Consider the following 27,936-nt stretch of genomic DNA (forward strand, 5'->3'; position numbering starts at 1 on the left):
TGACTAGATGTCCCGATTTTATAGGGACAGGACAAATGTTCAAGGCTTTTTCTTATATGAGCACCTATTATCCCTCTGCCCTTCCAATTTTTCACACTTGCTATCTGGTCACCCTACTAACAGGAAAGGTGGATAAACATATTGCCAACTCTTGCAATGTATGTTTACTAAAAGCCCCAACTCCTGGACATAAGCGGGGTGGATGGCTTGTAGGTAGTGGGCTGTGATATGCAGGTCAGACCAGATGATCTGGTGGTCCCTCCTGGCCTGATACAAGGAGCTCAGACAACAAGAGTTCTGTAGCACTTTAAAGACTAACAAATTTAATTTCTGCAGGCATAAGCTTTCATGGGCTGTAACCCACTTTGTCAGATGTAAGGAACAGAAATCAGATTGGGGGTATATATACACATCTAAAGTTAAGAAACAACAATGGGGAAGTTAGGTATAAGCAAAGTACATTCAGTTAGAGAAGTTGAGGCCTATTTACAACCATTGATTAGGAGGTGAGAATGTGTGAACAGTGACAATTACTTCTTGTAATGAGATAACCATTCCAAGTCCCTATTCAGACCCGGTTTGATTGTGTCAAGTTTGCATATGAGTTCCAGCTCTGCAGTTTCTTGCTGAAGTCTGTTTTTGAAGGTTTTTTTGGTAGAACTATAGCAACTTTCAAATCAGCTACAGTGTGTGCTGGGAGGTTGAAGTGCTCTCCGATTGGTTTATGGATGTTACCATTTTTATGTCTGATTTGTGTCCATTTATTCTTTTGCGTAGTGACAGTCCGGTTTGGCCAATGTACATGGCAGAGGGGCATTGCTGGCATAGGATGGCATATATAACATTAGTAGATGTGCCGATGAATGAGCTTCTTATGGTGTGGCTGATGTGGTTAGGACTTGTGATGGTGTCACTAGAGTCGATGTGTGGGCAGAGCTGGCAACGGGGTTTGTTGCAGGGATAGGTTCCTGAGTTAGTGATCATCTTGTATGGTGTACGGTTGATGCTGAGTATTTGTTTCAGGTTGGGGGGCTGTCTGTAAGCAAGGATAGGTCTGCCTCCCACAGCTTGAGCGAGTGAGGGATCATCTGCTAGGATAGGTTGTAGATCCTTAATGATGTGTTGGAGAGATTTTAGTTGGGGGCTGTATGTGATGGCCAGTGGAGTTCTGTTTTCTTTGCTGGGTCTGTCCTGTAGTAGGTGACTTCTGGGTACCCATCTGGCTCTGTCAATTTGTTTCTTCACCTCTCCAGGTGGGTACTGTAGTTTTAAGAATGTTTTATGTAGATCCTGTAGGTGTTTGTCTCTGTCTGAGGGATCGGAGCAAATCCGGTTGTATCTTAGGGCTTGGCTGTAGACAATGGATCGTGTAACGTGGAAGCTGGAAGCATGAAGATATGTATTGCGGTCAGTTGGTTTTTGGTATAGGGTGGTATTAATGTGACCATCCTTTATTCGTATTGTAGTGTCCAGGAAGTGGATTTCTTGTGTGGACTGGTCCAGGCTGAGGTTGATGGTGGGGCGGAAATTACAGAATTCGTTTAAAAAAAATATATCCATTCCTAGCAGAGAAAAGCTTGGAAATGTGACCACGGTGAACCTCAAAGGCTCAAAACCCACTAAAGGTAAATAAAAAGAACCTCCAAATTATTATTTTTTAAAGCTTGTTTTGGGGCCTGACATGATTTTGAGCATTTGGAGTTCACGATACAACAAAAAGTAAGAGAAACACAATAGTACCATGCTATTAAAGCCAGACGAGACTCTGCACAAAATCACAAAGCCAGAGCAAAATAGCACCAGATGGCTTATTTAAGATGGAATTTGAAATACCCAAATATTCTAAGTCTCAATAAGCAGGATGGTCAGTTTCCCCAATTCCTACTTGCTTCTTCTTGATCTTTCCTTCCTGGGTTGGACACTTATTTAATCAGGTGTCTGACTCCACCTTCCATTGCCACTTCTTCATACCCCTGTTCTAATAAGGCAGGGAATGGGGCTGTTGTGTTGGATCTGTTATCCCAACTAAACTCTCCTCAGCAGGGCTGAAAAGACAAGACAAATGTGGAGTTTGTAGGCCAAGCCATTTTGGAGATACGTGAAGCCCAAAACTTTTCCCTCCAAAAGTCAACCTACCGGGGAGTTTTTAAAACAGCATTTTAATCTAAAATTCTGATTTTTCCCCTGTGCTTCCCAGAAATTCTAGCCTTCCATACAATGTGCCTGTGAAATTGCAGGGACATTGCTTTCTTATGGGAATGGGTTTGAAATCAGGCTTATATAATCAGAAATCAATATCAACCTTAATTACAAAGAGATTAGTACTACTCCATACTATTTTGCACTTCTATGATACTTTTCATCCAAGGGAGTCAAAACACTTTACATAGATCAATATTATCACTCCCATTTTACCCAGAGGAAAATGATTTAAGTGATTTTTCCAACACCATACAACAGACCAGTGGCAGACCAAGGCATAGAACCTAGATTTCCTAATCTCCACTCTCCTTACCTAGGCCCCAATTCAGGACAGCATTTAAGCATATGCTTAGTTCCACTGGCTTCAGTGGGATTTAAAGCACCCACTTACATACTGGGGAAGGACAGAAGTATGTGCTTAAGTGCTTTCCTAATAACTAGAGAATTATACAAATGTTTAACATCAAATACATTATAAAACTGGCTTCTGATATGTATGGTTTCACAAGTCAATTTGTTTAAAAAAAAGTCTCCTTGGAACACTGCAGTGATTCTTCAGATGTCAAATACCTCAATACTCTAGGTCAACTCAGCCCCAAGTGTTTTTGCTCAGCCCCAAGTGTTTTTAACTAAGGCCCATATATCATATAATCTTTCTGCATGTGACACTCCTGCTGAAGTCAATTGCCATTAGTACTGTTGCAACATACACTGGGGCCTCTCCCCCTGAAGCATGGGCACCTGTAAGAGTGATTAGAAGTCAGAATGTGGAGCAAGTGTATGCACTAATGTTCAAAACGTAATTGATCGGTGCCAAAGGAGGAGTCCTTTCTGCTTCTATTTCTGAATAAAGATATGCAGGTAATGTTTTTATTACTCTAGAATATTTTAATCATAAATTTGTTACCAAGATTGTGACACATGGTAATAAACACCCATGAGAAAGATCAAGTCTCAAATTTTGAGAAAACAACATATTGAAGAATGACTGTTAAAAAAGATATTCATTTCTGTAGATGTACTATTCACAAAGAGTCATCTTGCTTTTTAGAATAAAATCACTACTGAAAAGATACATACAGATACACCTAATTTTTCAAGCAAATGACCTACTAGTACTCTGTTTAAGCTACCAGAAACACTAAAGACATTTGAAATTAAGAGTGTGCTCTGCATGCAGCTCTGGGATGTATTTGATACACTGAAATACGTCTTCACTTCAGATCATCATCAGCAACACATTTTAAGCACTCATACAACATTGCAACTTCGCTATTATTTCAGAATCTCAAAAGGAGGACATGGATATTAATAAACAAGTTAGCAGTAACTCTTCGTTTTGCCAGTTATAAATGACACTGATTGTCTTCACAGCACAAGAGTTTGAACTTGTCACAAATGGTGCCCTTTTCCCTGAGTTTCCTTTATGTTTTGCTAGGCATGATGACCAGCTGGCTTGGTAGACTTACAAGTCCTTGCTCAGCACTCTTTCCATTACAAGGCAGAGTTTAGGAAATCAAGGAGTTCAGCACGGTTTCGGTCTCTCTGTAGATTAGAAAAGCAGTTCTTATAAACTGTTCAGTAAACAATTTAATTTCTTAAGAAGTCATCTTGGAAGAAACTTAAAGAGTCACTCAAGGGAGACAGAAAATCAGTTAAAAGATCAAACAGAATTGTACTCAGATTCTCACAGATCAAACAGAATTGTACTCAATGGGCCTGGTTCTCCACTGTTTTGCATTCAGTGGAGTAATTTACACCTGTGTAAAATAGATGTCAACTGCTACCAAACCCAAATGGCTGAATTTCACGAACCCTTGGTTGCACAGGTATATCTGGCTATACCAGGTGCAAGGCAATGAAGAATCAGACCAGATGTTTGAGGACCCTGGGTGGCGCCACAGCCTCGGGATGCCTTCTAAGAGTGGTCCCTTATATGGGTTTCACTGTTTTAAAGAGTCACAGTTTAGAATGTAAAATTTATTAACAAAACTTGTGTTGCAAATACTAAATTGATTGAGCAGGTGGCACAAATGTTGTACTGACCTCACTGACAGTAGGTATTCTAGCCACTATAAATAATCAGATAAGGAACTATGAAGTACCATCATCTAAACATCAAGCAGTTTGATTCTTAGGATAAAAGTGGCAAAATAAAGTCAGATTCAGCGTAGCTTGAGGACAATAGCCAAACAATGTATTTTTGACCAAATGGTCCATACAATATATCAACTCTAAAGTGAGTAGTTATCATCAAACAGTTAGTCAATCAAGTTCAACAGCGCGGGACAGACAAACAAGATAGCATTCTGAATGGCTGCTGATTGGTCAGACTGCAGACAAACAAATCTAAGAAGTGGGAACTACTGAGAAGTGTGAAAATATAATTTGGGTCATGACTCTAAAGCCTCATAATATAAATTTAATTGTCAAATTTTAGCTATTTCACAGCTGATCACCCTAACAGAAATATCCAGCAGCTCTGGAACTGTGGGGAACAAGTGTGTGGAGTTTGAGTACCAATCCCTTTTTCTCCCATTTGACACTTGTGCAGCAATGACTAGCCTCATACACGTCAAGAAAATGGGAAATGGTGGCAACGAACATAGCCAAATGTAGAAACTGGACCCTGGAATACTCCCTTTTTCACAGAAGGGTTAAAAGTAAAACCAACCATAAACCACATCAATGGAGAAAACCATGAGCCAGGTCTGACACAAACTTAGAGAACTCAGGGCTCCTTACTTAACCCAGACAGGCATACCTTACACGCCTGAATATCAGAATAGTCCAGGCATACATCAGAAAACTATTTCATGCCCAAGGAACTAAAACCTAGTCTCGCTATGGTGGCCCCATAACTACATAAAAAACTGCACTCAATTTAAAACTCTTAACAGTACGATCAGCTCATCTACACAATGCAACTATTCTGGGAAAATATAAAAAGATACTGTACTCCCTCTTTTGGGAAATACAGACCATTTTCAGCCATTACCTCTTTATCCTTTTTACTCTTCTTTATTTTCATCTTAATTTTTTTTCCTGTTATCATGCTGTAGTTTTCATTCTTCTTTTTGTCTTTAAGGTACTAAAACAAGATCATGCACTGTCATTCAGGATACATTACAAAGAATAAAAATATGTTCACACTTTTCTAAACAAAGTTATATTAATAAGTACATTTTATTATCACAAAGGAAACAGACACTAGTTTCCAGGTCCTGGAGAGCAGAAGCTAGGGATGGTGTGGCCAACTGTATTCCATTTCCTGGTAGACAGTTTATTTCCCACTTGTGCATGGAGAGGAATGGGAGTAATAGGGCATAATGAAATAGACACCAGCATACGTACCTTGGAAAGCTGGATAGGTCCTGATTTCTCTCTCTTTTTTTTCTTTTCTTTCTTTTTCTTCAGCTTGTTCTCTTTTTTCCTCTTCTACAAGTACAAAAAATTCATGCTTTCTAACAGAAGCACAAGCAAAAAACACCCAACCCAAATATGTATGAACACACAAATTGCCTGTCCTGGAAGTCACTTTTGCCATAACTCCCTACGCTTAGGCCAACTCTTGTAGATTTATTAAATGGGGGGCAGCGAAGAGATTGATATTTGTTAAGGCCTAGTGACCCCATGATGTCTGGAAAGAGAAGTGGTGGTGGGATCACTGCCTCACTAAATATCTGAAATCCCTGAGCAGGAAGTGACAGAAATAAAAAATATAAGACAGTAACAAATGCAGATTACATTATATCTAAATGATTTATATTTTCTTGATGGATATCACAAGCTTATTAAGCTTAAAAAGAATTTAGGAAAATCAGTAATCTGTTCCACATTGCTTTCAAAAAGTTATTTGTTTCTGATGTCCACAAACACTAGGTGGAATTGAGGCTTATATATTTCTAAACATAATGGTGAATTCATTCCCTTTTTGTGCTGCAAAATGATGGAATTGGTTGCAGAAATGTAGACCAGATACAACTGCCTTCACTCATAATCCCATTATGGCATTTTTATTGCAGCAAAGCTACTATAATAGAATTAGATGCTATTTTATACAGCACCAGTCACACAAGGTCCGCAATGTGTTTAACAAGAAGTTTAATATTGATAGTGCAATGATTGTATAGACAGAGGCAGCAGCTCAGTACTATAACTCATTCTCAGTCTTGATCATTGAAACTTGTTAATTGAGAAAGGGAAAACTGACTGAGGCACCAGGATCCCCAATTCCTCTCAAAGACTGCCTTCAATTCTACCTGCACCCACTCCAGAGACTACTAGAAGAACCTCCATTTAATTTCTCCTTTGAAACATCCAATTTGTACATTTTAATTGTTGGGTCATTTAATATCACCACAGAAATGTTTCTTTTTAAATGCACAGACAATTATGTTCCTTGTTTTGATTCCCATGTAAGTTTTAATCAGATCAGAATATAGTAGCATCTAAAATTTTCTGCCTGGATAGCTATTTATTTCTGTCAGCAAACATTTACCTTTTTGTTGTGTTTTTCTTTTTTCCTTTTCTTTTATTTAGACTTGGGACAATCTAAAAAAAAAAAAAAAAAAAAGCCTGTAATTTTAGGGTTTAAAAATATGGGTTATTTTACAGATAAACATTGAAATGAGTAGAGCAGGAAAGAGACAGTGTTGCAAGTGTGAGTAAAAAGAATACTTAAGTCTATATATACATACATATATATATACATACATACATATATATATACATATGTGAAACTTGACACAAAATGACCTTGTAAAATTCAAAACTCTAACTGCAGTTTGCCGCCACCTCATGGTAGAATATCGACATTATAATACGTAATTCACCACCAGTGATTACTTGCACCAGTATATTTATATTATTTCTAAACAATATGTTTCTTCAGTTACAGTCACAGATTATGAACATATCTAACAATATCTAGACCAGTTTTTCTCAACCAATAGGCCTGTGATTCCACTGGGAGTCACATAATGCAATCACAAAGTTCATGAGCCAAAGAAAATTTTATTACAATCTAAAGCAAAGAAAATCTCACTTCCACACACTCCCCTCTCTTCCCTTTCAAGGTCAAGTATTCTATCAAGCTCTCAAAACTCTCACAAATTATAGAGTCTTATTGTTATTACTGATATACTTTTTACTCTTACTGTTCTAGCATATGTAGGGGCATTGTGAAAAATTTTGACTTTGAATAAGGGGTTACCAACCTGACAGTCCATATAATCTGTTTTCTGGACTAAAATTAAGCAATTAGCTCTATAACTTCTTTAGACTATTACACAAAAAAGCTATATTAAAAGAACATTATTAAAGTTGCAGTGTAAAGCACTCAAATAGTTAAGAAATGCCAGTATTAAGGTTTTCCTCTGTGCAATCTTAATTTGACCCCCCTATTGATAGTCTTTAATGATACAATCCCATATTTTTTCCACAGGACCCCAGACTCATTGAGTGCACAGGATGGACAGTGCTCAATTATTTTGTTTGATCCTTGTTCAGTGTGTTGCCCCATGCATTATTTATTCCACACTATTCAAATACTGCTCTGAAGACCCAAATAATTTCCTCATGGGCTTTTCTATGGCACTAATCATTACAGCATCTTAGTGCTTTGCAAACATTAATAGTTTAGCACCTCTGTGAAGTGAGGGGGTGGTTTTATCCCCATTTTACATATGGTGAACTGAGGCACAGAGAGATTAAGTATCCACTAATTTTGGGTACCCAATCTGAGTCACCTAGGACCTGATTTTTTAAGAGAACTCAGCATTATGTAGAACTTTATATATCCAAAGCATAGTTCTCATTGACTTCAGATGCAGCTTGGAGCACTCAGTCCTTCTGCAAATTGAACCTCAGAGGCTTAAAATAAGGAATGCACAATTAGTGACCACTTGTGAAAAGTTTGGTTTGAGTGACTTGCCCACCATCACACAAGTGTGGCAGACAGGACTAAAATCCCATTCTCCAAGGGAGCATTCAGCTGCCATAACCATGAGACCTTCCTTCCTCTCCCTGCAATTCCCTGCCTCATTCACTACACATCTTCCAACTTTGGCAACAAATGAGGCAGACACCAGCCTCTTTTACTGGTTAACCTTGATTCATCTCAATAGCGGGTCCATCCTGTGCACTGAATGAGGTGGGGTCTTATGGAAGTTAAATTGCTCATGTAATTAAAGACGATGTCATAATGCATATGCACAAGGAACTGAATTAAGGTTGCACAGGTGGTCTTAATTCTGGCATTGCCTAACTTTTGATTGCGTCACTTTCAACCTTAGTGTTTTTTAAACTAGTTTTTGTGTTTAAATTCTGACATTTTTTGAAAAAAACAAACTCCATCATGTGACATCACACTGACACCCACATGGATCCCCACCAGGTTTGGACCTTTGGATCCACTGCACAGACCTTTACCACTTAAGTTAATGCAGTAAGTGGTAGCAACAGTAGGATGTGATTCTCTATGAGAACTAGCACTAGAGGGGAATGAAACACTTTTCCAGAAGATTTCACTGGTATTTGCTGACAGCAAAGGAATGGTTAGACTCAGGAATATTGGGTTCCACTTTTTGGAAAGTGTCAGCCTGAGGCAGACACCAGACATGGAAAATTTCAACCCAAATGGTTAAAGTTTGGCAAAATTATAGGCAACCAAGAACAAGGTCTTGTGTTGGGGAACCTTAACAAGAGGTGATGCCACCAGCCGCACCTATAATTAGTTTGGATTAGTTTATTTAAATACAAGCACAACCCCAAAATTAGCCATACTAACTAAGCCCTTACAGTAACTGCTGGGCTAGGAGATACACAAGCTTTCAGTTCCAGTGTTCTAGTACATTAATCACAACTGCAGCAACCAATGATCTGTTCATTTGTTTTTGCTTCCATTTGCCACAAATCCTTTGGCTACTCACTCATCAGTTCTCAATAAGGATTCAGTAAAATACTTCAGAAAGCAAACGAATTATAAGCAAGGCTATTAGACAGGAATGTGCTTAGACCCACTCTGACTCTCTGTTGAAAATTAAAGCTTTTGCCTTAGTTCCCTAATTTATATCAGAGATAAACAGTTGTAAGTAAGTTGTCATAGCCAGGAACATCCTTACACATAGAACATCCAAACATTTTAAATTATATGTTTAAAGTTACAGTCAAACACGAATAATGAAATTTACAGTGGGGCTCTTTCACATTTTGAATCAAACAGTTGTGAAAATGTATCAAGTAATTTTCAGTGAATATCAAATTGTTAAACAAATTCAATCATTTGAGATTATAGATCTCTGTGTCAATGTGAAACTACTCCTCCTTCCAGTGTCTTCTATGGAATAGAATTGGGTGCCTGTTACAGGGTAATCTGTCATTTTAAGAAATTTTATCTTTTTTGAGAATTCTTTTCCCTATCCTGGGTATTCCTGTCTTGTGATCTGAGCACACGAATGCAATACAAATAAAACATGAAAGATAGAAAACAAATGGAGAATTCACATTTTTACACTTGCTGCAGCACTGTTTCCTCCCAGGAATAGACATAATGTATCTAGAGCCCTACACAAAGAGTATGATTATGAAGTCTCGGGGCAGCAGATTATTAAAAAATTCAATCAAACTAAACCTGAGGCAGCAAGCAGCAAGGACTTCACGAAACCAGTCTAGGCAGAGGGAGGACTTAAAGCCAAGTACAGAGTTGGGCAGTAAAGCCCTAGCCCAAAAGTGGTGTGAAGACTTTAGTCATTTTTTTTTATTCCTTTCCCCATAGTGGGGATGGTTAATATTTTTTATTTCATTTTTACAGTTTGGCTGGAAGCATCCTTTTAAAATGGGCAGTTCAATCACCTGGCTTGTGATAAGACCTATAACACCAGAATATTTCACAATCCCAAAGACCAAGTTTACCGCTTAGCACAATATTTTTTCCTCCATTGTAGCTTTTGTTTGGAACTAATGTGCACCTACCCCAAGGCTACAGTTTTAAGAAAGATGAACAGAAAGCTTATTTGTAAAAACCAGAATTGAAGATTGAGTTTCCCAAGAAGCAGCCCATTACTAACAGAGGTTCCAGTCCCACAAGGAGAGGTTATTTACTTGTACAGTAACTAGAATTCAAGATGTTTTGCCCCATATAGATGCTCCATTTTAGGTGTGTGCGCATCTATACACTCTTCAGAGATTTTTGGTAGCAATGTCTGCAGTTTCCGGGCCTGCACCCTGTACATCTGTGTGCTTCTATCCATCCTCGTACTCTGATTCAAGGGCATACAGGGGAGGTGGATTCACCACAACTCCTTCTCAACCACAAAATCCAGTCAGAGGCAAGGACTCCAAACTAGAGAGGAAGGAGGGCAGGTGGTAGACACCCATTGGGACAACACAATCTCAAGAACTCCAACTACTATATAGGTAAGTACCCTCTCTATCTTTGAGTAGTTGTCCTATTGGTGCTCCACTTCAGCTGACTCCTGGGCAGTGACCAAACTATGGGGGTGGGTGCTGAGGAGACGGATCTAGTAATGATTGAAGAACAGCCGCATCTGCCCTGGAAGCATGTACGATAGCTTAGTGCTGGGAAAAACTGTGCATGGACAATCATGTGGCAGCTTACAAATGTCTGCAATGGATGTTTTTAAGCAGGAAAACAGGTGGATTGCACCCTAGTGCAATGGGCAGTCACTAACCAGGGGTGTACTCCAGAAGCTTCATAACATGCCAAAATGAACCCTAAGGCCCATTTTGAGTCTTTGGATGGAAATAGGATGAATGGAAGACTCTATCTGCAAAAGTGGCAAAAAGTCTAGAGAGGTTCTGCAGGGTTGAGTTCTTTTGATGTAGAATGCAAGGGCTCTTCTTATGTGTAGTGTGACGTTTGGGGTAGAAGATTGGCAACAACGTTGATGTGGAAGTCCGATGAGACCATGGACAGGAAGTGAGGATGGGGACAAGGATGTCCCAGTAAAAGACTGTGTTGGGTGGATCTGCCATGAGAACTCCCAACTCTCGAACCCTTCTAACCAAAGGATGTCTATGAGGATGGACATTCTGAAGGATAAATGGAGGCGAGAACAGCTTAATACGGGCTCAAAGGGTGGTTTCCTCAATGTGTTGAGAACTAGATTAAGATCCCAAGGTGGAGAAGGCTCTCTGATGTGAGGAAAAAGGTTGGTTAAATCCTTAATGAATGCTGAAGTCAAAGGGTGTGCAAAGACTGAAAACTCCTAAATAGGTAAGTGAAAAGCTGTAATAGTAGCCAAATGGATTTTGATGGAGCTGAGTGACAAATTCAGGGTTTTTAAACTCAAGGAGTGAGGTGCAACTCAGAGGGAGATAATGCCTGTTGTGTGCACCAGGAATTGAACAGCTTTCACTTTTGCAGGTAAGTCTTTCTCATGGAGGATTTCCTATATTCAACAGCACATTCCATACTTTGAAAGAACACTACTATGCCAAACGGCCTTCAAGGAGCCAGGCCTTGAAATGTAGTGTGGAGAGACTGGGTGAATATTGTGCCCAATTCTTGGGTCAGTAGGTCTGCTGTCAGAGGCAAGAGAAGAGGTAGCTGCAAAGACAGGTGAATCGGATCCAGGAATCATATCTGCCTCAGCCATGTTGGTGCTTTAAGGATGATTACTGCTTTCTCTTGTTTTACTTTGTTCAGGAACTTAAGGCACCATCATGTTAGGGGATGGGCATAGAACAGAGTCTGAGGCCAACGGACAAGATGAGGGAGGCATCACCTAAAGGGCTGTGGCTGCATCCTCTCCTTGAGCAGAAGTGCTGGTATGCTGTGCTGATCGGTGTTGCAAAGAGGTCAATCTCTGGGAAGCCCCAGGTGAGAAAAATCTCTCATTGGCTAGGATCACTCAGTTCCCATTCATGATCCTGGCAAAAATGTCTGGTCAGTGTGTTTGCTATGGTATTCTGCAGACCTGGCGGATACGCTGCTGCTATGTCAATTTGGTGGGTTATGGTCCAATTCCAAAGTTTTTCTTGCCACTGTGCATGAGGACTGGGATCTTGTGCCTCCTTAGCAGTTTGTATAGCACATGGTCACTCTGTTGTCCATCATGATTCTGACCAAGTGACCCTTGATCTTGAGTAGAAAGTGGATGCATGCATATTGAACTGCTCTGATTGATGTGAAGAGTAGATTCCTGATGAGTCCAACAGCCTTGTTCCATGAGGTCCTGGAAGTGAGCTCTCCAGCCTACTAGGGAGGCATCTGTGGTGATGGTCTTTGTAGGTGATGGACACAAAAATGGAACTCCAATGAAATCCCTGTGGGGATTTTTCCACCAATTGAGAGAGTTGAGAACTCTGAGGGTTAAACATCTGCTTTGATAGGTTGTGCTTGCTGCAGTGTAGATGGTTCTGGGCCAGACTTAGAGGCATCAGGAGGGCAGCCTGGTATGAGGTGTTATGAACCTACAGGCTGCCATATGGCCCAAAAGCTACAGGCAGGTCTCTGCTGTGGTTTATTGAAAATTGGTATGTGATGACATTTATTGGCGTTTGTGGCACTTTTAACACTACATATTATAAAACTTGCTACTGTAGTCTTATGTGCATTTCAACACTTTATTTTAAACATGTATTTATGTACCAATGTAAAAACCAGAAAGGCTGACCAGCGGCAGTCAAAATGGGCAATACAATAACCAAACTCAGTGCCAAAATAGTGAAAGATGCATGTTACCAAATGACATGGACAGCTTATTTGGGTGTCCCGTCCCTCTGTTCCCCTTTGCCTTTCTGGTGCATTTTATACATGGTCCAGTCAACGTTTCAAAAGCTGCAGTCTGCAGGACACAATAGCGCAGAGGGGCTAAGAGCATGGGGCTGAAGCAGGAGCTGAAGGTGGCAGTGGAACCTGAGGTCTGGTAGCAATGAGCACAAGTGATTGCTCGAACAGCAACTGCTGCTGTGCTGTCTTCCTCCTTCCACCTGCAGTCATGCTTCATTAATCTCTCTGCCAATTTCACCTCACGCTGTGCAGCCTCTCTTTTTCCACTATTCTTGTATCCTGAGCCTTCTGATACTCAAATTGCTGATCCGTTTTCTCTAGAATCATTTCCATCAGCTCATTTCGGATTCTCTCTCTCCTTGCTTGCATTATGTGAGTTTGCTCCCCCAGGCTCCTCGTGCCATGTGTTTGCTCTGCAGAGGTAGAAGGAAAATGAAAGAGCACATTATTTGACCATAATACAAATAATTACATTTTCCACTCTATCAAAGGGGATGATTTAATTCAAGGTTAAAAGACAATAGTTTTTATTAATGGGCTTTACTATACTATTCACACAAAAAACACTGGCCACTTCAGATGTCTTTTGGAGCTTCACTGAAAGTCATTACACATCACAGTAAGATACACATGCAAAATTCAGTTGAAACGTTTCTGCTTCTCCCCCATCATTTTTCCCTGAGTTGGAGGTTGGGAAGGGAGACTTAGGATGAGTCTAGTCACCAACTATGGTTTTTCAATCCTTTCAAGCAGGGCAAGCATGGAGAACATGGATATTCTGGAGGTCCCTGAGTGGAAGTGTGAACTTCTGTTCTAGACCAGTGGAGAGTAGACATCAGTCTATGCTAAAGGATATTCAGGTATCTAGTGATTGACCAGCACGTCACAGAATGCAGGTTGTGACCTAGAGGATTTTGGTGCTAAAGTGGCAAAGGGCACATGGGTGCATAATGGTTACAGGGATCCCTGGGTCTGGTGTCTACATGGCAGTTCAAAGAATCATGGAAGATCTCTACTGAAAGCCTGTCATATACTGGTCCTCATAATCACTGCAAAATGTATATGCAGATGATATGTAAGGAGTTATGTCTATAGAATAAAAATTATGTTCTTCGTGTCTGACTTGAAACTGGTCACCACAGAAAAAGGTAAAAAAACAGGTTTCTTTCTACCTACATGTAAATTGAGTATTGTATATTTCACAATGAACACCCATTTACAATTTGAGAACAATTCTAATCAAATGATTGTAAAGTCTTCAGGAGAGATCTTAGACAGGAAAATGCAAGCAGTGAGGGTTATGTTTGCAAGTGTAGACAATGAATATTTGGACTATACTGAGACAAACTCTGCCTCTTTCAGCTGAGGAGGCAAGAGGAAAACATGTTTATTTCATTAACAGAAGATCACAGCCATGGCTGGCTGTAATATGCTGGAAAGATTTTGGGTGAGCTTTTGCTTTTATAACATGACAATGTCTTATTAGTTAAATATGAGTTCTAGTATGCCCGTTTAATTTTATTTTATATGGAACCCTTTGTTTCCAATATTTCTGCTTGTAATCATTTGCAATCTGTTCTTTGTTAAATAAACCTCTACTAGCTTTCTCTATAAACAAATGTAAGTGCTGAGTGTTAAGCAGAGCTGTGTTCTTGGTAAACTGTGGGATGCTGTTCCTTTGGCTGTCCAGTGAAACAGGGGCTGGACACTACAGGTGTATGGTTGGAGGGCTTGGAGGTTGGAGTGTGCCTATTGTTAACCTGTCTAGAGAGAGTAGGGCCTGCAGAGGCCTGGAAGGCAACACTTGTGTTGCCAGAGGCTGGTGGTATTGGGGAATTTACACCCAGCAGGCACAGACAAAGCTTCCTCATGCTAAGGGCATATGGTAGCGAGGTGCCTCACAACCCTGGATACCCACAGGAAGCATTACAGAGGGGGCTTGTGAGTTACAGAGGTAGACCTAGTAAGTACTCCCCGCCCTGGAATGTAACTGACCATCTAGAGGTCCTACTCGGTGTGAAGCTCAAGCTCCTCACCAGCCAGTAACGGGTGAAAATTCATGGTAAAAACCAAGATGCTGATTTAGCATGGAGGCAGCCTTCTTACAAACACCCTGTGTCCATGAACAGACCAGGCTGACTGCCAGCCAAGGGGAATCCTAACACAGAGAGACAACCATCCTCTGCTGTAATTTAGATTCATATTTAAGGGAGCTATGAACCAAAAAAACCACACTGATTTTGTTTGCACAGCCAGGGTTTTCTGGGACTCAGTTTACAGGCAGTCCAGGCCAGTGTAGGTGTGGCCTACTCATAAGCTGCATTGTATTAGACAAGAGGGGTACATGAAGCTGTTAATTATGAGCCCCAACTTAGTTACTTGCTGATTGTTATATTACATATTTCATGGTAACTGCTAAACTTTTTTCCTCATTTCGTGGTGTCCATTTTGAATCCCACACGATGTTGGAGGATGGAGGATGCTAGGGGAATGGTGTGGGTTCTGCATTGAACAGAAGCACACCAAGCCCCTGGCTTACATTAATAATTTAATAGGGCCATAAGCCAGAAATCCCTCCCATCCATACATTAACAGCAGCAAACGCGGGAGCAGAAACTCACCAGGTTCTGGAGCTTGCTCTGATGCAGATTCTGCAGCGGGCTGCTTCCTAGGGTCATCTCCAAATCCGAGTACAGACCCAGGTTGTGCTGTAGCAGCAGCAGGGCCACTTCTTGACCTTCATCAGGCAGCACCTGTGATTGGGAAGTTATAAACGCCATCCCTGCTCAGCAGATTGTCATGCACCACTGTAAGCTCAGTGGTCATTACAGTTCCCAGCTGAGTTCCTCATAAAAGAGGCAGAAAGACGGGGAATTCTCATAGGTGCCATTAGAATCTTTATGCATATCTATGCTACTGACTTCTGCTCCTGAAATTACATCAGCATAAAGCCTCAACAGTAAGTGTATAGTTGGCAGTGTGCATACTCACCCGGAGTGCTTGTTTCGATGTAGAGTACGGTGCACTCTGAGTAAGTACCCCAGCGTCCAACTCGACATCGTTCAGTGCACTGTCTTGTGGGAAATTTTGGCAATGCATGGGGAGTCAGAAACAAGTAGCACAGGGGGTGATGGACTGTAACATCAAGCAGTTTTTCCACCCCATAATGACATCTCCATTCCATAATTTTCATATCTATCTTGAAAATCCCACAAACCCGCATAGGATTTGTCACTGTTCGTCAACTCTGACGCATGGAGCCTGCACAGCTCTGCACTACTGTCATGAGCGTTGCAAGCACAAGATGCACAATCCTCTGGTATTTGCAGAGCCATGTGGAACATAATGATTTCCTGAAAGGCATGTTACTGTGGGTCATAGTGAGAAACAATTCAAGATTGTTGGTAACGTTCATGGAGCAACTGCAAACAGTGGAGTGCTGCTTCTGGGCCTGCGAAACAAGCACAGACTGGTCGGACTGCAGCAGAATGCAGGCTTAAGTTGAGGAGCAGTAGTTGCAGAACGTTCAGATGCGCATGGCCACATTCCTAGATCTGTGCATTGAGCTCGCCCCAGCCTTCAACGCAGACACACCAAAATGAGAGCTGCACTGTTAGTAGAGATTTGAGTGGCAATTGCATTGTGGAAACCTAAAACACCAGATTGCTACTAGTCAATGGAAAACCATTTTGGAGTTGGAAAATCCACAGTGGGGGCCATTGTCATACAAGTGTGCAGGGCCATTAATGATCTTGATATGCAGGACTATGACTCTTGGCAACGAGTAGGACATAGTGGATGGATTTGCAGCAACAAGGTTCCTGAATTGCAGTGGAGAGCGAGACAAAACGCATCTCCCTATTTTGGCACCAGACCACCTTGGCACAGAGTACATCAACAGAAAGGGATATTTTTCTATGGTTATGAAATCATTGGTGGATCACTAGGGATGCTTCACTGACATCAGTGTTGGCTGGACAGGTAAGATACACGACCCTCACATTGTTAAGAACACAGGACTGTGTCATCCTGAGCAACCCAGCCAATCCCTTACTCGCCTGGCTCATGAAACCATACACCAGCCACCTTGACAGCACCAAAGAAAGATTCAACTAACAGCGCAGCAGGTGCAGAATGACAGCTGAATGTGCTTTTGGTAGATTAAACAATGCCAGTGTCCCTTCACTCACCAGACTATATCTAAGTGAGAAAAATATCACAATGGTTATAGCTGCCTATTGTATCCTGCATAATATCTGTGAGGCAAAGGGGGAAAAGTTGCTCCCAGGGTGGAGAGTGGAGATGGAATGGTGTCTGCTGAGTTTGAACAGCCAGACACAAAGGCTATCAGAAGAGATCAACATGGAGCTATATACAGCTCAGGGAGGCTGGGAAAGAACACTTAACCATGAGCCATGGCAATGGTTGTGGCATACCATGTTCTCTCTGGCCTTGCAGTTTGGGAGCCTGTTAGCAAGTGTGTGATGCTTGCTGGACATCTATGACTATAACACTGACAATGCCCCTGTTTAAATGTTGTGACGCTTGCTGTACATGTAGGATTATTACACTGTCACTGATCCTATGGGTTGCGTACTAGTGTACAGTACAACTACTTTCACTGCCACCGCGCATTATGCAGCATCTGTTGGGAACTAATAAAGATGAATTATTTCCCAAACAATAGAGTTTTATTGACTAACGAAAACACCTAAAAAAATTTCCATACAAGTAAATACATTAAAACCTTAATACATTTAGGCCAGAACGTAAACAGTAAGAAGGACTATTCATGTCCATTTTAGCGACACATACTCTGACCTGAGAGCGCCACGGTTAATGTATGTGCTCTTGTGATTGTCCTTACTGTCGTGCCCCGGTGTGGAGTGGGTAGGGGTATGGGTAGGGATAGGGATGTGGCCCTGGATGCCATGTTGAATACTCGGGGAGTGGGGGGATAGGGGAAAAGGTGCTATGCTGCAGTTCTCTATGGACTGCAAAGGAAAGCGAGCCTGGGATTCTAGGACCTGTAGGTCCACAAGTCTGCAGCATCTGTGTTTATTGCCGGAGAAGCCCCCTTATATCTTGGTGTCTCCCTCTCCATTTTCTGCTTGGCCTCCTGAGCCTTTCACCTGTAGGTTCTTTCCCTCTCCGATCCTCCAAGCCCCCTCTTCATGGTCCGATGCAGCACTGGCTTGCAGGATCTTATTGAATATGTCATTGTGAGTCCTCTTCTTTCTCCTCCTCATCTGACTCAGGCATTTTGCAGGTGTGGAGGGGGATCCCCTCAAGGACACAACAGGAGCAGCAGCATATAAAACACAGGCACCATTGTCAGTATTGTTCCATTGTGACTAAAGTTAAAATTCAGAAGTCTATTTCCTTGCTCCCCTAAAGTTTTAAACATTTGCTTATTGACACTTCTGCTTCAGAGTATTTGTGCACAGCATCATGCTGAGCACCAGCCATGGGGAGTATGGCCTGCCAAGGGTGAGGGAAACGAAGAAGGAATTGCTTGGTTACATGAAGGTAAATGGGAGTACAGGGCAATGGCTCTGAAGACTGGCCCCATTTTCCACAGGCGGAAGTGATTTTAGCTGATCTCACTCCTGATGGTAAAAGGCACAGAGAGCACAGCTGCAGATGGCATCCTGAAGCCACCCTTGCCTGTATGCTACTAGGCCGTGTACTGCAATGGTACCTGCCAAAGTTATTGCTGACTAGCACAGAAAAGTGCCTGACCACGGAGAAAGAAATAAGGCTGCCATCCTTAGAAACCTTTGGCAAAGGATTGCAAAGTACTTCTACAAAAGTTTCATCAAGATCTCGCAGGAGAATTCAAGGGACTCTGAGTATATAAACTATTCCGCATGTCCACCCCTCCGATTAACTCTAGAGGGCAATGAAAAGCAGGTAATTCTACCTCTTGTTGTTATACCAAACCTTTTCTAGTATGAGAAAATTAATGAAAACTCAATAGCTGTCTCCTGCTAAACTAGGGTGCCACCGTCATAGGAAATTAAATGTACCTACCTACCTGAGGCTCCTTCCCCTGCATCAGGCTCATCTGTGCTTGATTGACTGGATTGCGGTGGTGTCTCAAATGTGGCCTGGCTCTTGGCATAACTGGACCCCGTTCATATATCCCCCATCCTCCTCCTCCGTGTTCATGGCAGAGGCCTGTGACTCATGCTCCTCCGAGGCATCCACGGTGGTGTGCAAGGTGGTGATGAGGTCTCCCCCATGTATGGCCTGCAGCTCTTTGTAAATGTTGCAGGTGTGTGGCTTGGCACCAGATTGATTGTTGGCCTCCCTGGCCTTCTAATATTCCTGACAGTTCCTTTGTTTTCATACGGCACTGCTGATGGTCCCTGTCATACCTCTTTTCCTGCATCCCCAGTGCAATCTGCTCATTGATGTCAAAATTTCTACCACTAGTCTGTAGCTGTGCTCGCGAAGCCTCTTCTCCCCACATCTCCTATCTACTCCAGGACAGAGCATATCTGGAGAGTGTAGATGGCATGGTCAGCTGGGCAGCTGTGCACAACCCTTCTATGGATAGCTGCTAGAGGTGTGCTCATCAAGATGCACAATCAGGAAAAGACATTTCAAACATTCACAGGGTTTTAAAGACAGGGGGCTTTCTGGTCTACATCATCCTTGGGGCCTGGAGTTAACAACTGTGACCAGAGCGGTCAGCGGTGGGCATTGTTGGATGGCTGCTGGAGGACTATTAGGGCAGACATAGGTAATGCAATGTCTATACTTGTGCTGTGTTGAACTCAAAACATTGGCCATAGCTCAAATGGGGCTCAGAGAGGTGGTTATACTATGTCGATGTAATTGAGAGCTTACATTGGTGGCAGATACATTTTAGCTTAGACACGTGCACAATTAGGTCTATGCAAGGCAACTTATGTCAACCTAATTTTGTAGAACTGACCAGGTCTTTGACTTTGAGCTACTGTCTTCAGCTGCTTGATTTGCTCTCTGCATTGCTCATCTGTCCAGTCAATCCCCAATGCTGCCACTCACTTGGATATATCTTTGCAGACATGATCATTTCTTGTGCTTTTGCTGAAGTCAAATATCTTGCTCACCTTGCTCTGGAGGTTAACCAGACTTCAGCTGTGTTCCTCTGGCCAGCACTTGATGATGGACTTCCTAAGTGCTGGCCACAGCTAATACATGTGAGGGTTCGCTGTTGTTTCCAAGTGATCCATCTGTGTGGAAATGAAGGGTTAAATGCTGAGCAGCTGCATTTTAATGAGGAAATCACTTATGGTTCTTGGGAACTGAGTGGGAAGATTTTGAATGGAAGGGATTGGACACAGCCCGGGGGGATTGTGGATTAATGTTGGTAGAATCTCCATACCTGAATCTGGTGACATGGCCTTAAGATGCATCCACGCTGAAAAACTCCTGGCCTTTTACCCGCATCACAGCAGAACTCAGGTTCTGTTCCATCTCATTAGCAGAGTCCAGAGGGGTTCCTGGCCCAAGAAAGACTATTTCTGTGTGGACAGAAGGAGGGCTTAGGCTTAAACCTGAGTCAGAGTTTAGTGTGCTGTATATGCTGCATGGAACCCAAGGATTCCAGAAAGCTCACTGTGGTGGGGCACAAAGGAATGCAGAGGGACCCCAAGGGTGCTCCTGCTGAGCACTTGCTGGATCAGTCATTGAATGATTCCTAGGTTCTCTTCCTTGGGAGACATCTCAGGGGAAGGAGGTTCAAATGGGAAAAGTAATGGAATCTTGGACATAGATCTCTGAGTCTGAGGAAGTATCGTCCTGTGTTTCTAGTGGGGCGGGGGGCAACGGTGTCGGTATTGATGGCTGCGTTTTCATCTATAGGTATGATGACCCTGTGGGGCAGGGTGGAGATCTCTCTTCCTACATCTCAGTAGATGTGATTCAGGTTCTTCCAACACTCAAAGATCCTCTTGCAAAAGGAACCTAGTTGGTACCAATGAAGCAGGGCATCGAGTGGCTGGTTAGGATGCAGTTGGAGGTACTAGGGATGGTACAGTTGGACGATCCATATAGTCCTTTCGCCCACTACCTGCAGAAATGGGTTACGGTCAAAGACAGTTTCTTCAAGGAATCCCTATGACTGGAGGATGCTGAGGAGGGTACCCATGTCAGTCACTAGTGGGGCTGTTTGTTGAGAGACTTCTCAGTGAATACCATGCTGCAGATGATCTTTGAGGATGTAGGAACCTCAGCAGCACTCATACCAGGACGCAAGATCTACTTGCTACCTAATTTCTGAAACAACTTCTCCCTCTTCTTAGGCCCTCTGAAGCTGTTTCCACGTCTCTGCTTGTTGGAGTCAGAACTGTGAAAGTCACCAAGGTGCTCAGGTTGTTTGAGACCAATATACAAGGGGGCCTGAAGTGGTAGCAGGCCTCAAGAAATACTTTATGAGGAGTAGCTTGAGCCTAGATCTGCTCTTAAAATCAGTGCAGACCTTCCACTTAGAGGGAACTTGCAACTCAGACAGTTGGAATCCCCATCACTAAAGGCACAAAGACCTATTTCAGGTCTGACAGGGTTTGCAGCATGAGGTTGTGGGCATACCCTGCAACAGAGAAGGTGGCAGACAAGGAGGGGCCAAAGTCAAATGTGGAGGGTGGTGGTGGGGAACTCCCCAAAAGCACACAGCGTGTTTGGGAAATTAACAAAACAAAAATAAAATAAAAAAAAAAGGTAAGAATAAAATAAGTCAGCTAGCTAAAACTTTTGAAGCTAATCGATACCGCAACGCTCTGTCTCTAGCTGCAGGTTGTTGAGAAGGAATTGTAACAGTAGCAGGTCCGCCCTCCTCTATATGCTCTTGGATTGCAGCACAAGGATGTACAGGGCGCAGATGCAGATCCCACTGACACTACTACCAAAGATCTGTGATTGAAGGCACACAGAAGCACACAAGTGGAGCACCCAAAGGGACACATACTCGAATAAGAACATTTACTTATTTACTTAACTTTAATCTTAAAGATAAGGTGAGTGAGGTAATATCTTTTACTGGACCAACTTCTGTTGGTGAGACAGACAAGCTTTCAAGCTACAACTTTAATCATGAGATTAGTCTCATTGATGTCCGTGGGACAAGTTATATGAGTAACTTCACACCGTAAGCATTTGCAGGATTGACACCAAAATTCAGATTAAACCAAAAAACTAACTTTGGTCTGGACAGGCAGATAAAGTAGAAAAATGTTTTCAATTGTTTTGTTTTAAAACATTTTAAATGTACACAATGTTATTTGAGATCTTACTTCTTGTTTTGAGTGAAAAGATTCATTTTTATTTCTAATGCCATTTAAATGAACAAATCAACAGCACATGCAGTGTGTAAAGAGGCTCTTGAACAGTCACAGGAAGTGGTTAAATGAAAACAGTGAAGAAATAAAGATAGCAAAGGTTGTTAACTAACCCAGGGGTTTTAACCAAGGGTCTGCATACATCTGGGGTATTCCATCAACTCATCCAGTTATTTGCCTAGTTTTACAACAGGCTACATAAAAAGCACTAGCAAAGTCAGTACAAACTAAAATTTCATACAGACCAATTGAGAAAGTGGGCAATTTTTCAGTAATAATGTGCTGAGACACTTGCATGATTTTGTAAGCAAGTTGTTTTTAAGTGAGGTGAAACTTGTGGTACACAAAACAAATCCTGAAAAGGGGTATAACAGTCTGGAAAAACTGAGAACCAACCTGAACATTTATTTCCTGGTAATTTAGCTACATTTAAAGTGAGTTTCAAATGTCTGAAGCAGCACTGTCAGAATGGGTAAATACCCACTCAAGTGCAGTAATGGCAACTTACCTCTGCCACTTGAACTGCTTCTGCTGCTTGAAGAGGAAGAAGATCTCAATGAAGAGCATGAGGAGAACGTAGTAGTAGTACTAGAAGATGATGCTGATGAAATAGATGATGATCTGCTTCTGCTGCGTTTTCGCTTCCTCTTGTCTTTCCCTTAGGAGAACACAAAGTCTGGTTCATTAGGTTTTAAATAGTAACAACACACAAGCTAATAACTTAAGTCCAGAAGACACATTTTTATAGAAATTAAAATTTAAAACAAGATTTGGTGAATCCATTTTTAAAAAATAACATTTTCCTTGCCTTCTGTCATTTTCGATATAATTTAGATAATGACAATGCCAAGGAATGCAGTCAAATGTTTTTACTCATGCAAAGTACAGAATACAAATAATACAAGAGTCTCTCTGCAGCAACTATTGCCCTAGACTAGAGTTTGATTTCACGACTCCCACCTCTGACTTTCATCTCTTCTTGTGATGTTGCACATGGTGTTCCACATTTCTCATCGTGTCTGTTATCCATGTCTAGTGAAAAGAAATATATATATATATATATATATATGTAAACAATATCACTAAAAAGGCTTTCTTTGAAAGATACATGTACAATGATAGTTGAGATCAGGGAATGTTTCCATGATCAATTCCCAGAATTTAAATTGGGGAAGAAAGATAAAATATCAAACTACAACAATATGAAACATGGGTGTAGGGTCTAATCTTGCTATGCCAGGAATTACACAAAAAAAAACCCCAAGTATGTACATATGTGTACACACACACACACTATATATGAATATAAAAGTGGTGAGTATGAATGCAATTTGTGTGAAAGTTATTTTAAGACTCGTACCTTGATTAAAGCAGAAAAATTCTGTGAAACTACATACACATCATTTTTCAAAGCACATTTTAAAATAAGTTTTGCAGACATCTAAGTTTATACATACTTTTAAAAAACAATATATACAGCCTTCCATTCAGAATACTCACCACAAATGGCTTCAAATGCAAAATACAATATAAAACCACTGAAATGCCACCAACTTGGTGTGGAGCTCAGCAGATAGTACATAGCACACTGCTGAACAGTGGCATGGAGAGGGGGAATTTTGGCTAGAACACGAGGGAAAACTTTCTCTCACACAAAAAGTGCCACATTACCTTTAACATCCATCTATAACACAAGAAAATGTTCTTTACAATGCAATCTTACATCAACAGGAAGATGACCTAGACGATCCAATAGGTCATTTCCATTTTTAATTCTACGATTCTAATAGATAGAATCTGTACTCTAAAATTCTCATTTGACATACAGAAAATTAAATCATGGTTTTCCAGCTTCACGTACATTCTGATTTTAAAGAGGTTTACACTAAGAGATCTTTAAATGTGAAATTAATCACCAAGAACACAAAGTGGTTAATTTCCATAAGTTTTACTTTTGCTTAATTCCCATAAACAAATTAAGAAAATATAACCTAGATGGAACTATTATAAGGTGGTTATATTATAACTGGTTGGAAAACCATTCCCATAGAGTAGTTATCAGTAGTTCACAGTCAAGCTGGAAGGGCATATTGAGTGGGGACCCACAGGGACTGGTCCTGGGTCCAGTTCTGTTCAATATCTTCACAAATGATTTAGATTAGGATACTCAGACCTCAATAGTTCAGGAGCCAAATTGGAAATCAACATTACCCAAAAGAGCCACAGCAGTGTGAATCCACTGTTATATTTACTATATATATTATTCTCAAAGCAAAATGACTGAACAAATATTAATTTTAACTACAATTGGTTAATAACATAGTAAAAGCATCATGATTGGTTAATATTAAATCTCACAGTTTTAATATGTGCTGCAAAGAGCCACAGGAGACACACTAAGAGCCACTTCCAGCTTGCAAGTCTCAGTCTGAGTATCATTGATTTAGATAATGGCACAGAGTGTGTGGACAATATCAAACCAAAAGTGGTTACAAGTGCTTTGGAGGATAGGATTAAAATTCAAAATGATCTGGACAAACTGGAGAATGGTCTGAAGTAAATAGAATGAAATTCAATAATGACAAATGAAAAGTACTCCACTTAGAAAGGAACAATCAATTGCACACAGAATGGGAAATGACTGCCTAGGAAGGAGTACTACGGAAAGGGATCTGGGAATTATAGTGCATCACAAGCTAAATGTGAGTCAATAGCATAACACTGTTGCAAAAAAAGCAAACATCATTCTAGGATATATCAGCAGGAGTGCTGTAAGCAAGACATGAGAAGTAATTCTTCCACTCTACTCTGCACTGATAAGGCTTCACCTGGAATATTGTGTCTAGTTCTGGATGCCACATTTTAGGCATCTTTGGAGAAAGTCCAGGGGAGAAGAACAAAAATGGTTAAAGGGCTAGAAAACATGACCTATGAAGAAAGATTGAAAAAACTGGGTTTGTTTAGACTGGAGAAGAGAAGATTGAAGTGCGTACATGATAACAGTTTTCAAGTATATAAAAGGTTACTGTAAGGATGAGGTTGAAAAATTATTCTTCTTAACCTCTGTGGATAGGACAAGAAGCAATGGGCTTAAATTGCAGCAAGGGAGGTTGAACATTAGGAAAAACTTCCTAACTGTCAGTAGTTAATCACTGCAACAAATTGCCTAGGGAGGTTGTGAAATCTCCATCATTGGAGGTTTTTAAGAACAGATTAGATCAGTGGTTGTCAACCTGCAGCTTGCGAGCTGCTTGCAGCCCAATCAGCACACAGCTGTGGCCCATGTGCCATCCTCAGGGCCTAGTTATTACTTAAGTAGTCCTGCCTGGAGTGCAAGAGACTGGATTAGATGACCTATTGAGGTCCCTTCCAGGCCTACATGCCTATAATTTTATTCGTGGCTGTTTTAGTGCACATCATTAGTGTATTTAGTGTTCTGTCGTTAAGATATTAAGCATTAGAGCAGAACAACTGGATCTATTTTTGACTCCATTAGCCATGCCATGTGACATCCAGTCAACATGACCTCAGAGCAGTGGAAGGCACACAGGTAAACAGACAAGCCTATCTTGGCATCATGCAAAGTAGTATGGGATAGCAGTTGGCAGACTGCCAAGCTAATGAAAAGAGGGGGTGTGCACACATATACATTGGTCTACACCAGGGGTGGCCAACCCACGGCTCGCGAGCCGCATGCAGCTCTTTGCTTATACAAATGCGGCTTGCAAGCTGCAAGGGGCTGTTTGCATGCGCTCTTTGGTGTTTGCTGCTCTTTGAGACTGTCAGTGAAATTGACCAGCAGCTGCAGAAATTGAAGCATGAGCCTGAATTTTGGGCAGAGGGTAAGAGAAGTGAAATTGACCAGAGACATGTGGCTCTTTGGATATCTACATCTATTTTTTGACTCTTCCTCTCTGACTGGTTGGCCACCCCTGGTCTACACTAACTCAATATGCAATGAACTTAATTTAATTTCAAAGTGCATTACAGAACATGTGTTACCTGGCCAATTAGTATGCTTTGCAGAATTGTTTTGTATGGACACAAGTGCACAGTAAGTAAAGTTAGTGTGGACTAAAACCCCCATGTAGACAAGCCCTTTGTGACTGCAAATGTAACATGAGAATACTTACCTACTTTTGAAAAGGCCAATGAGTTTCTTAGATGAAAGATGCTACATAAATATTAATACTATAGGCGAATGATTATGCCATTCAAATTCTTGAGGTAGTGCTACAAGGAGAGACACTTGGAAATCTATTTCCATTTAAATTCCCGGTGACCTTGAAAGGATGAGGAAGCAGTACAAGATGCTGATAGCATCACTTTAACTAATCTTATAAAGTTTAATTAAAAGTTCATGCAAATTAAAATCATTAAAAGAAATCTCAAAAGGAAAAAAATTACTATGATCACAAAGTAAGCTTGTGACAACAAATTAATTCTGGATTAAGACTACTCTCTGATTCAGATGATCTTATGCCAAAGGGATCTCACAGCATGAACCACCTTTCACACCTTAAAATATAGGCACAATCATTAGGACTGACAGACCCAAAATTAGCCTACTGTAATTAAAAAAAATAATCTTCAATTTTCTTAAATTTCTAATAAAATGTAGTGCCAGGGGCACTAAGAAGATTATGATATTCAGCATTTGCTATAAATTTTATTAGAAATTGATTGTAGTGGCTTACATACAAGTGCAATCTTGAAAAATACCAGATCAAAACTAGGGCTGCAAAATAGTCAAAACACTCTTCTTTGCTGGGCAACCTAATATACAGTGCAAGTTTGTTTGTAACTGCAGGTGCACAAGTGAATGTTTATAGATGACTTCTAAAAGTTAAAAATGTGTCTAACCCCAACACATGCCATTATGCGCAGCATAACTCGTTAGGTGCCACAACAGGAGCCTCACTTTGTGAGAATAAAGACAGAGCATGTGGAGTCAGCAAGAGTAGCACTGGGTAAGGATATACATCTCGCTCTCTCTCTCGGTGCTTTCTGTTAGAACAAAGATGGACCTTCACTGACCAGATCTTGAGGAAACGGTATCAGCCGCCTCCCGTGTTGCTAACTCCAGCAAACACCCGGTGTGCTACTCAAAACCCCGGCTCCGGGAGTCAGGTTATTACAGGAGAAGCTCAGCTTCCACTACAAAAACAAGCGTCTGGTTCTCAGGGCTGCAGAGAAAAACGTGCCCCAGCGCCCTGTGAAGGTGCGAAGAGCGGACAGCAGGAGCCCCGCCCCGCCCCGCCGATATCGCCCGGTTTCACAGCCCACCGTGGGATGTCGGGGGAGGGGCGGAGCCAGACGTTTCGAACAGCGGGGGCGGCGGACAAGTAACTCCTGCGCCAACGGGGACTGGCGGGACGGACAGACGGAGGGAGGGGGGCAGCCCCCCGGACGCGCTGCACGGGACCGGGTTTATGCCGGGCCCAGGACTCGCGCGCCCCCCCGGGCTCCTGCGGGAGGGGCCGGGAGAAGAGGGGGCAAAAGGCAGGCGGGCGGGCGGGGGAAAAGAGACGCTGCTCCCCAGGCGCCGGCGCCGCTCCCAGACTTACCGACAGACGGGTGGGCTCCCCCCGCCTCGGCCTCGCCACTTTCTTCCCGGCGCCCCGGTTACCCGGAACCGGAAGCACATTGGGT

General features: G+C 41.7%; 1 long non-coding RNA gene across 1 annotated transcript; it reads right to left on the reverse strand.

Moving 5' to 3' along the window:
* Positions 1-483: 483 nt before the first annotated feature.
* LOC137164272 (uncharacterized) lies at positions 484-27,935 on the reverse strand. The gene is made up of 7 exons (XR_010922982.1): positions 27,852-27,935; positions 23,245-23,316; positions 22,793-22,942; positions 6,704-6,756; positions 5,557-5,640; positions 5,201-5,293; positions 484-3,747 (listed from the first exon to the last, which is right to left on the reverse strand). It is a non-coding gene; the product is annotated as an uncharacterized lncRNA (long non-coding RNA).
* Between the last annotated feature and the right edge of the window lies 1 nt (position 27,936).

The sequence above is a fragment of the Emydura macquarii genome, unplaced genomic scaffold (genome assembly GCF_026122565.2).
Source record: "Emydura macquarii macquarii isolate MOO-44397 ecotype Brisbane River unplaced genomic scaffold, CSIRO-AGI_Emac_v2 contig_2676, whole genome shotgun sequence".
Lineage (NCBI taxonomy): Eukaryota > Metazoa > Chordata > Testudines > Chelidae > Emydura > Emydura macquarii.